Here is a 12,383-nt window from a genome sequence, read left to right as displayed (position 1 = left end):
ACTCCTTTTTCAATTCTCAAAGTCTCTCCCTCTTTTCTCTATACGTGTATGTCTATCTAGGTGCAAGAAAGCCCACTACACTTCTCTCCTATATTCAATTGATGAATAGAATAACTCTAATTTAATAATAATTCAATTCCTAGTTTAAATTGTATTTAATTAACTCAAATAAATTAACCTCATCATTCTACAATCCTAATTCCACTAAATTAAATTATACTAAGGTAAATTAGGCTCTAATTCCTATCCAATTTCTAAATTCTAACTTGTTAAAATTAACGACCCAGACAGGTCTAATTCATACATATCCACATCTGTTCACAATAACAATGCAATACCAATCAATGCAAGCATATATCATATGACACATAATTCACAATTAGTAGATAATCACATGATCAATAGTAAGCACATAATTAGCTTAATTAATTAAGGAGGTGGTTGTCACAGTTCGTGTTCAGGATTATGGTTGATTTGGTATGGATATCATCTATCTTGGTTTATTGATATGATTTTAGGTTGTGTTCAGGACAATGCTTGCCAAATTTACCTTGCAGCCCTGCAAAGACTGCACAGAGAATGGTGAAGTCTAGGAGCTAATATTATTAGTAGAATACTTGTAATTAAATGTGCACTGGGTAATCAACATCTTGTTACTGTTTAAAATTTTTGACTTCTAGTGCCTATGTTTTTATGTGGACTACATTGCTGGCTTTGAGTTTGATTCGTTTTATTTTTTGTTCTCTTTGAAATGTTCATTTTCCACCATTTTTCTGAATCTTTTTGGTTTTCCTTTATTTTTAGCCACAACATATTACTTGATCAGAAAATTGGTTCTGGAATTGGCCAAAACTTCCATCATTCATGTTCATGGTTGAATTGATTTTATGAGAAGTTAATGAAAACTAAGTCAAACTGTGAAACATCATCAAACTCCATCAATTAACAAATGATTCAATAACAAAATGGAGGTATTGAATAATTAAAATATAAACAAAACAGTGAGTCACATTTGTTGCTATAAATTGCAAACATGCATAAACATTCAATTACAAACAAGATTCATAACTAAATAGCAACATTATAACATACATATATATTATTACATCTTCATAACTGATATGACACCAATTACAAGCAAGATGAAAAACCCATAAATACGATACCAACTTCGATTTATGTCAGTTTCCAATTTAAGCATCTTCGCGCTTTGAAATTGAAGTTGTTCGCTTTCAAATCAAAGTTGTTTGACCATAAATCGTAGTTGTTCAGTGATAGTTTGCATATTTTCTATTTGCACTTCTCCGTCACCTCTACATTGTGAATTTGTAGGCAAGCACCATCCAATAAAACCACCACAATCCGGACAACAATAAAATAATTTGTTTTTGTTTCGTTCTATCTCAGAAATTCGAATAATTGCTTTTTTTGACATTTAGGACAATTTCTCTTGCAATATGTCAGTTGATCTAAGGTACTGCCGTAAACACTTGAAGTTGACATTTGCGAAAATATTAAGCCAAGTTTGAATAATTTATACAACCTATAACAATAAAGGTCTTCAGGAAACTAGCAACAAAAATTTTCCTAGATAAACTAAATAATTCATTTCAGGGGATATAGATTGCCTTCAGAGAACATTGCCACAAAACTTTCATCAATGCTACAAAGCACCATTGGATTAAGAGAAACAGAGCAGACACAATCCCATCAAGTTTTGAAGGTAGCTCACCCCTCTCTTCCTCTAAAGGTAGATGTATCTTACTCACCTTAGGAAGAGTAACAATTTCCCTCATTAAAAATAACTAACAAAAAGACAATTTCATCATGAGGTTCAATATGAAGTTAACTTGTTTATCAGCTAAACATTTTAGTGCAAAACTAAAATTCTTTAACTAATCAAAAGACAATAAAAAGATGGAGGTGGACATAGTTGTGCCTAGAGGGGAGTGAATAGGCCAAACCTTTCTAACTAATCACCAATTAAAAATCAGTACCAAGTAGATAATTTAAATCTGTTGTAAGAACTGTACTTGATAAAAGAATCATGCAACAGGGTGTAATATTAGAAGCCTCAACGACAAAAGATTTGTAAGCTACCAACCAATTGGTTAACAACAAGGAATGTAAAGAAAACCAACAAGACAAGAGATCCAAATCCCAAGATTGATGCCAACAACCAATTCCTTTCTTTTGATTGATTCTTAGGTTGGAAGAAGCTAAAAATCTTATGTTGTGGCTTTGCAACACACCTTAGTAGCCAAAGAACTGCATTGAGCTCTAAAATTTGAATCGCAAGCAATGATTACGCCTGCACTGAAAGAGCAAAAACATAAGCTTAACATCAGCACACAATATCATAATTCTCAAACTAGGCAAACAAAATCTGTCTACAAAAAATTTCACTATAAATTAAAAATGAAAAATGACGACTATTGATTGAAATTGTTTGGCCACAATTTTAACGTTCACTAGAAAACATTGGGAATAGTTAATTTAAGTCTTAGACCAGGAATGTTTAGACCCTTTTCACTATATATCAACAACAACAACAAATTATTATTTTCCATTTTTTTTCCTTAAAAAAAAAAACCCCTAATTTAAGAAACCAATTCGTATGAAATTAAACTGTAATTCAAAAATTCAATTGAAATATTGTCAACAATTTATAACACTACATAGAAGCCCTAAATCAATTTCTAAGTCATTTATACACACAAACAGGCAAACAAACCCTAAATCAATTTCTAAATTACATATACACAAACACTATATTACAATGCCTAAATCAATTTCTAAGTTATACTGTTATATATACACAAACACACACAAACACATACATACATATAAGCCCTAACCCTAAATCAATTTGTAAGTTATATACCTGTAGCTTGGAGTCACTGGTTTGGGTCGCTCTTCGGAACGAGACTCGGTCGGCAACAGAAGATACAGACTCGATCGACGATCGAAGAGAGAGTCGAGAGAAGACAAAGAGTTCTTCACTGTCTGGTGGGAATAATGAGAAGCGCGAAGTGAGAGAGTCGATTGTCTGGAGTAAAGATCGAGGGAGACAGAGAGACTCGGTCGGAGAGAAAGTCGATCATCGGTGGGGTTGCAGTAGAACTACATTCGTCGGGGAGTAAGAGGTCTAGAGCTACGCTTGTCGGGGAGTGAGAGGTCGGAGAGAGAGAGAGAGAGAGAAGACAAGGTTTTGAATATAGAGAGAGAAGACTCTAAAAATAATTTTGAAATTTGAAATCAAGAATGAAAAAGAGAGAGAAAAAGGTGAGTTAACAAATGTGGTTGCCACGTCAAAGCCACGTCATTAATGCTGCTCTAGAGCTCTTGCTCTAGAGGTCCGAAGCATTTTTGCTTGTGATAAATGTAACCTGGGAGCACCAATCATAATATGACAAATGGAGATACTATCTTAAATACATAGGTCGGTCGGATCGGGTTTCACAGATTTCTATATACTAAACCCATCACTTAACCGCAAATCCAAAAAAAAATGCTCTAATTTACCTATTTCTGACCGAACACAGGTTCGAAACCGTCCATTTGCCATCGGTCTAGGTTGGATGAGTCAGTTCATCGGTCCGGGCGGGTATTTGAACAACCCTAGTTATAATTATCAGATCAATTTTAATTTTTTGATAGATGATCTATATCTTATGATTTAACTAAAAAATAAAAATTATAAAATAATATAATTATAATTATCGAATCAATTTTATATTTTTTTAATAAATTATCTATATATTGTAATTTATAAAATAAATTATTTTAATTATCGACCCACATACCCAAAAACACTAATTGAGATCCTCTCTCCATGATCACAAAAAATGAAAAAAATCTTCTTTCCAATGCTCTATCTCCAAGTGGTATGGAAGTTTGAACTACAACCATCCATTACAATATTAAGCACTTGTTTGGAAAGAAGGGTTGGGTTGGGTTGGGTTGGGTTTGGGGCTATTTTAGCTATAAAAAAGAAAAAAATAGACTTTTTAACCTAATAAGACAAAACATCACATCCAACTCATAATCATTTTATTTTTTCTCTCACAAAAGTCAAAAAGCCAAAAAGCCTATCACAAACGAGACTTTTTAGCCCCAAACCAAAATAGCCAAAAAACAACCCACTTCCCAAACAAACTCCCATTTGTTTTCAAAAATAGAATAGAAGGGATTGATATTGAAAAGATTGTTAAGAGGGGATTGATAGTGAGGATATTAAGTAAAATTGTATTTATTTTGATGATAGTTGTTAGTGTGGAGATTGTTAAATTATTTTTATATAAAAGAAATCTATATAACAAGGAGACTAAGTTTTTTAATCTTGATGGGACTTTTGTCCCTTTGTCAAAACATAGACCATTAGATTGATTTAATCCAAGGGCTGAAAATGTCTCTCATTTGTCCTATTCAATCACAAGATCTAATGGTCCAAAATGTAGTCTGATGGCTCTGTTTTTTAACATCACTCTCTCTCTCTCTCTCTCTCTCACACGCACACACACACACGTACTCCTCTCATCTTTTTCTGATTTCAAATTTTCTTTGGGAAGACACCATGCTGTGTTTGGCAAATCAACAATTTTCTTTGTGTTTGTTGCTTTCAGAACTTCAAGATTTAGTACAACTTTTTCCTCACAGCTCTTCATACCTTTCGGCAGAATCCTGTCATTCTATTATCCGTAAGCTCTCTCTCTCTCTCTCTCTCTCTCTCTCTTATTAGGGAAAATATGTGAATCAATCAATGAGAATAAAAACTAATGTGGAAAAATTAAATCAAAAGCAATACAAGAATTTTACGTGGTTCTCTCAATGTGAGGTACGTCCATGGGATCGAAATCAGATTCCAGTATCAACCAAAAAGTTTCCAAACGATTACAAACGAGACATAAATGGTCTCACAAAACCACCCTTAGGTGAATTCAAAATAATCACAAATAAACAAAAGGAAAGACCTCACCAAATGGATGAACAAAAATCTTCAGAACCAAAGTTGTAGAAGATCCAAAATAACGAACCAAATCAACCCACCAAATAATGGTCAAACAAATTGATGCTTCACAAAACAACGTCCACCGAATTGATTAGCCCCAAAATCAATTAGCCGCTGCAAGCACTATATCAAAACTGTAGCTTCCACCAAAAACAAATACCCACCGAAACTAATGAAGCAGCCGCACGGTACTCATGTTTTTGTTGGAAGACTAAAACAATATATATATATATATATATATAATGTTAAATCTTGGACTTGTTTTTTCAAAATCCTAGTTGTATCCAAATTGAATTGGGTCTCCACAAATTAGATATAATATATTAAAATATATTATACCTAAACCAAACCAAATTAGAATTCTTTTGACAAACCAATTGGGTTCCAAACTCCACTAAGGAGATATATCCCAACAATTCTCCCCCTATCGACTTAGGTGGAGCCATCAACCATACCCGCCAAAGTTCGACACTTTAAATGTTTGTCCCTTGACAAAGTCTTAGTCAACATATTCGAAATATTATCATCTGTGTGAACCTTTTTAAGTTGCAACAATTTCGAATGTAACACATCACGAATCCAATGGTACCTCACATCAATGTGTTTCGATCTCGAATGAAAAGTAGACTTTTACTCAAGTGAATAGCACTTTGACTATCACAATAAAGCACATACTTTCTTGCTTCAACACAACTCTTGCAAAAATTTCTTCAACCATAACTCTTCTTTACAAGCTTTCGTAATGGCAATAAATTTAGCTTCGGTAGTTGAGAGAGCAACACATTTTTTTAATTTAGATTGCCATGCCACAGCTCCCCCTGCAAATGTCATCAAATACCCCGAAGTAGGTTTCCTAGAATCAATATCACCGGCCATGTCAGAATCTGTGAACCCATCAAGCATCGGCTTACCATCCCCAAAACACAAACACACCTTTGAAGTCCCTCAAAGATATCTTAGAATCCATTTTACCGCTGCCCAATGCTCTTTACCCGGATTAGAGAGAAAATGATTCACCACACCAACGGCGTAAGCAATATCCGGCCTTGTACAAACCATGACGTACATCAAAGAACCAACCGCTGAAGCATAAGGAATTTTCAGCATCTCTTCCTTGTTTTTCTCACTTGTAGGACATTGATTCGAACTAAGTTTGTAGTGACCCACAAGTGGACAACTAAACGGCTTTGCTTTATTCATGTTGAACCTCTCAAGAACTTTCTTAATGTAGCTTTCTTGAAACAACCAAATCAGCCCCTCTTTGCGATTACGAACAGTTTTCATACCAAGTATTTGCTTTGCCGGTCCCAGATCTTTCATAGCAAAAGACTTGCTCAACTCTAATTTCTACCTGTTAATCATAGTGTAATCTTGACCCACAATTAAGATGTCATCAACATAAAGCAAAAGAATAATAAATTTACTATCCGAAATTTTTTTTATAAACACACACTGGTCCGAAGTGGTTTTAGAAAAACCATTATTCATCATGAAAGAGTCAAATTTTTTGTACCATTGCCGCGGGGCTTGCTTGAGGCCATACAAACTTTTCTTCAATTTGCAAACAAATTTTTCTTTCCCTTTCTTTACAAAACCTTCTGGTTGCTCCTTGTAAATTTCTTCTTCAAGGTCACCATGAAAAAATGCGGTCTTCACATCAAGTTGCTTAACTTCAAGGTTTATACTTGCAGCCATGCCAAGTACAACCCGAATAGAAGATATCTTCACAACCGGCGAGAAAATCTCATCAAAGTCAATGCCTTTTTTTTGCCCAAAGCCTTTTACAACAAGACGTGCTTTGTACCTCAGATTCTTGCTATCATTCTTCAATTTGAAAACCCACTTATTTTTTAAAATTTTCCTCCCTTTAGGCAACTTCACTAAATCATAAGTTTGGTTTTCAAGCAAGGAATTCATCTCTTCGTCCATGGCCTTTTTCCAATCACCTTTCTTTGCATGCTCCAGTGCTTTTTGGTAGCTCTCGGGCTCCCCTTGATCAGATATCAATACAAATTCATTAGGAGGATACTTTCTTGAAGGTTGCCGGTCCCTTGTAGATTTTCTCAACTCAAGTTATGGTGGCGGTTCTTGAGTTGGATGCTTTTCCTCAATTTCTGGCTCAACTTCATTAGAATTAGCATCATCCTCCACATCTTCAATAGGTGACTGCACATCTCTCCCATTCTCATCATCAACTGAAGATGAAGGAGATGGATCCATGTCAATGAGATCACTAGTTTTTCCCTCCGGTTGACCACCTTTGCCAAAGTCTTCAATTGTTTGGTCATCAAGAAACACAACATCACGGCTTCGAATGACTTTCTTGTAACGTCCTCAAAATAACAACAATAAACCCATCAGATAAGACATGTATTTACATATAAACTAACCACATTCTTTTATTCATTAGAGTTCCATTACATAAGTATTACATGTTAACATCGTAACAAAATGCCTTACGGGCTTACAGCTTTCCAAGTTAACACTTGGTTACAACAAAAGAGTACTAACTCGTTTACACATTAAGCCCTAGGCTTGAAGTTACATGTAATACATCAAAAGTTAAGCGACAAAAGTATGTCCGCCGCTAGCCTCCCAGCTATGTGCTTGGAGGTGGCATGCTTCCTGCACCTGAAAATGATATTCCCATATAGGGTGAGCCACAGCCCAGTAGAAATACACTAAACCAACCATGGACAATGACTAAAATATTAGCAATTGATAGATGGTCAACACTGATACATCCACATAAATCACATATTTATGTCATACAACTTATGAGTCTAAGTTATCTTTCATTTTTTCCCTTTTTCAACAGATAAGCATGCTAGCTCTATCATCATTTCCACAGATATGTATAAAAACTATATCTCACATTCAGATAAGCATAAAAGCTATATCCACATTCTCAACAGATATGTATGACAACAATATCCCACATTCACAGATAAGCATATAAGCTGTATCCACACTTCTCTAGACAAGCATATGAGCTGTGTCTACGGAGTTCATCCCCTATCTTCTCCCAACACTATCCGGTTTAGAGGTACATCCCCTATCTTCCCCTAAACCGCGGAGTACATCCCCTATCTCCTCCTCTACACATAACGTATATAAACACATTGGTTCTATATACAATCACCCAATACATACAATTAATGTATTCTATCAACTGTCAAGTTCCATGACACATTTCATTGATTAGTTTCAGTTTACCTAATCATCATGCATTGTCTACAACAATCACGACTATCCTCCACCGATAGCCCAAAGCAGTTATTTCTAAACAGAAAATAAATGCACAAATGGATATTCAATCAACATTTCATTTCCTCATTTCTTACCATTAATTATCCCAATTAATCAAACAATGTAATTAGGCTATTTTCCATAATTACCATTTCAACCCTTAGGTCCCATTTTCATCAATGATTTAACATTCATTCAATTTCTCTATGCCAAACATGCATTCAGGTTTATTATGAATAAAACCCCAACTTTTATAAAATTACACAAAAGCCCCAAACTTTCACAAAATTACCAAACCAAGCCCAACATCTCAAAATACCAAAATTTAAAGACAAAATCCATAGAGAGGAGTAGGATATCCCTACCTCGAAGTTTAAGCCAAAAAGGAGATGAAGACTCGAAGATCAACTTGCTCCAAATCCAAACTTTTTCAGATTAAATCGAAGCTCTCAACGCCCTCTATCTTTTTAACAAAGGCCCTAGGCTAGATTCACACCCTAGGGAGATCAAATCTTAGAGAGAGTGCAAGTTTAGAGAGAGAGGGTGTCGGATTTAGGTTTTGCTCAAAGAAAGGGACTGAAAAAGTGATGTTTAAGACGCTGCTGTCCGCTGATATAAAACACGCTCGCTCGAGCAAAGACTTGGTCGCTCGAGCGACCAGACACAGAAAACTCTCGCTCGAGCCAAGAAGTTCTCGATCGAGCGAAGAAAAATCCAGACTGTTCGAGCGAAGGAAGCTCGCTCGAGCCAAGAAAGACAGCTCTCAGGTCCAGAACCAGACGCAACACCACTCTCGCTCGAGCGACAAACTCCTCGCTCGAGCGAAGGACCAAAAATCTGGGCAGCAACACTAGGCTCCCAAACACAACCAACCTGTAACAAACCTGCCCAACACATCCCATAACTCAATATACAAAGTACAAAGGATGCAAACACGATAATAAACAACAACCAAAATCCACGGACACATGTCCGGATCACTGTACAACAAGGGTAAACCCGGGATCGCTATATCTTGTCGACCGGATCCCGCAATCTATACCCAAATTCATCACGCCCATAGCCAAGAAAAATATATTGTCTTGACTTACTATCAAGCTTAGACCTCTCATCCTTTGGAATGTGAACAAAAGCTCGGCAACCAAACACTCTCAAGTGCTCATAAGACACATCTTTACTAATCCAAACTCTTTCTAGAACATCACCATTCAAAGGATAGGAAGAAGATAAATTGATTGCGTCAATCGCTATCTTCATTGCCTCACCCCAAAAGGATCTCGGCAATTTAGCTTGTGAAAGTAAACACCTTGTTCTTTCCACAATAGTACGGTTCATCCTCTCGGCAATGCCATTTTGTTGAGCAGTCTTCTTAACTGTCTTTTGGTGCCAAATACATTGGCTGCGACAATACTCATCAAATGGCCCAGTGTATTCACCACCATTGTCTGATCGGATGCACTTTAATTTCTGCCATGTTTCTCTTTCAACCATGGCTTGAAAATGCTTAAATACTTCTAGAACTTGATCTTTAGTTTTTAGTAAAAAAGCCCAAACTTTCCTTGAATAATCATTAATGAAAGTAACAAAATAAAGTGCACCACTATGTATTCTAACTTTCAAAGGACCACAAACATCCGAATGAATCAACTTCAAAACATTTTCTTTTCTAGAAGCAACATTTTTATGAAAAGAAACTCTATGTTGTTACCCGCCAAACAATGAACACAAGTTTTGAGATCTGTACCTTTCAAACCGGGTAGAAGCTCTTTCTTGAACAAAACTTGTAGCCCCTTTTCACTCATGTGCCCAAGCCATTTGTGCCATAATTCAGTAGAAGTATCATCTTCAAGTGCATTGACAACACCTTTACAAATTTTTCCTTGCATCAAATAAAGTGTATGAGTCTTTTTGCACTTAGCCACCACCAAAGAACTCTTTGTGAGCTTCCATATTCCATCACCAAATTTGTTGTTGTAACCTTCATCATCTAGCTTCCCGGTAGAGCTCAAATTGAGGCAAATGTCGGGAACATGCCTCACATCTGTAAGCAACAATTTGCAGCCCAAATTTTTTTCCATGCAAACATTACCCATGCCAATAATTTTGGACAAACCTTCATTACCCATTCGAACAAAACCATAACCTCATCTGGTGTAGGTAGTGAAGAAATCAACTCGAGAAGTCACATGAAAAGAAGCACCAGAATCAATCACCCAATTGCTCTCTTGGCCCACAAAATTGATACAATTATCTGCACAAACGACCATGAGATCACCATTGGTAGTAACTGCCGTTGTATCTTCTTGCTTCTTATCCACACTTTTGTCACGCCTTTTCTCCTTGTTGTTGAGCTTTCGGCATTCTCGCTTCATGTGTCATTTCTCATGGCAATAATAGCACTCAATGTCTTTCTTTGAAAAAGAACCATCTTTTGATTTGTCACGGCTTTGATCACGACCATGAGGAGTCTTACTCTTCCCCCTTGTTTTGCTTTGGCCTCTCACAACAAATGCTTCCGAATGAGAGGAACCCGTTGATTTTTTTCTAGTTTCTTCATTCAACAAGCTACTAGTGACTTGGCCCATTGTGACAACTCCATCGGGTGCCGAATTACTAACTGTCACAACCAAAGTCTACCAACTTTCGGGCAAAGAACTAAGTAGCATCAAAGCCTGCAACTCATCATAAAAATTTTTTTTCATAAAAACAAGTTGATTAACAATACTATTTATTTCATTCAAATGTTTCGGAATAAGGCTACCCTCTTTATATTTTAAATTAACCAACTTACGAAACAGAAATGCTTTATTTGTGGCTGATTTTCTATCATAAAGGCTCTCTAATTTTTTCTATAAATCATGTGCCAAAGTTTCAATAGCAACATGATGAAACACACTGTCATCAATCCATTGACGGATAACACCAACGGCTTTTCGATTAAGCCTATTTCATTCATCATCTTTCATACTCTCGGGTTTGCCACTATCACCCTCAATGGGTCCATACAAATCTTTACAAAATAATTGGTCCTCCATTTTAGTTTTTCAAGTTACCCAATTGCTTCCATTGAAGTTAGACATTCAACCCACATTCCCCTCCATTGATTTACACAAATAAATAAACTCAAATAAACCGTAAGCTCTGATACCAGTTGTTAGGGAAAATATGTGATTCCCCACAAGTAAATCAATCAATGAGAATAAAAACTAATGCGGAAAAATTAAATCAAAAGCAACACAAGAATTTTACGCGGTTCCCTCAATGTGAGGTACGTCCACGGGATTGAAATCTGATTCCACTATCAACCAAAAAGTTTCCAAACGATTACAAACGAGACACAAATGGTCTCACAAAACCACCCTTAGGTGAATTCCAAATAATCACAAATAAACAAAAGGAAAGACCTCACCAAATGGATGAACAAAAATCTTCAGAACCAAAGTTGTAGAAGATCCAAAATAACGAACCAAATCAACCCACCAAATAATGATCAAACAAATTGATGCTTCACAGAACAACGTCCACCGAATTGATTAGCCCTGAAACCAATTAGCCGCTGCAAGCGCCATATCAAAATTGTAGCTTCCACCCAAAACAAATACCCACCAAAACTAATAAAGCAGCCGCACGGTACTCATGCTTTTGTTGGAATACTAAAACAATATATATAATGTTAAATCTTGGATTTGTTTTATCAAAATCCTAGTTGTATCCAAATTGAATTGGGTCTCCACAAATTAGATATAATATATTAAAATATATTATACCTAAACCAAACCAAATTAGAATTCTTTTAATAAACCAATCGGGTTCCAAACTTCACTAAGGAGATATATCCCAACATCTCCTTCACGTGCACACAAATATCTTGCACGAATTTCCTTTGGAGAAAGTTTTGTTGCTTTCTGTGTTAATTTGGTTCCCTATGACTTTTTATTGAAACTATGATAACCCCGGTCCGTATTATGCTAAGTAATCTTAATTATGATTATGATTATGTGTTTGATATGATTTTGTGTGCCATTTATATGAATATATGTGGTTTTAGATTTCTATCTGTTCACCATAGGAAAATCTGTTTGACTTTCTGCTTTGGAATTTAAATTGAAGGCCCTATCGGCCA

The sequence above is a fragment of the Camellia sinensis genome, chromosome 11 (genome assembly GCF_055761805.1).
Source record: "Camellia sinensis isolate YWXY chromosome 11, ASM5576180v1, whole genome shotgun sequence".
NCBI lineage: Eukaryota > Viridiplantae > Streptophyta > Magnoliopsida > Ericales > Theaceae > Camellia > Camellia sinensis.
This window is presented reverse-complemented; position numbering follows the sequence as displayed.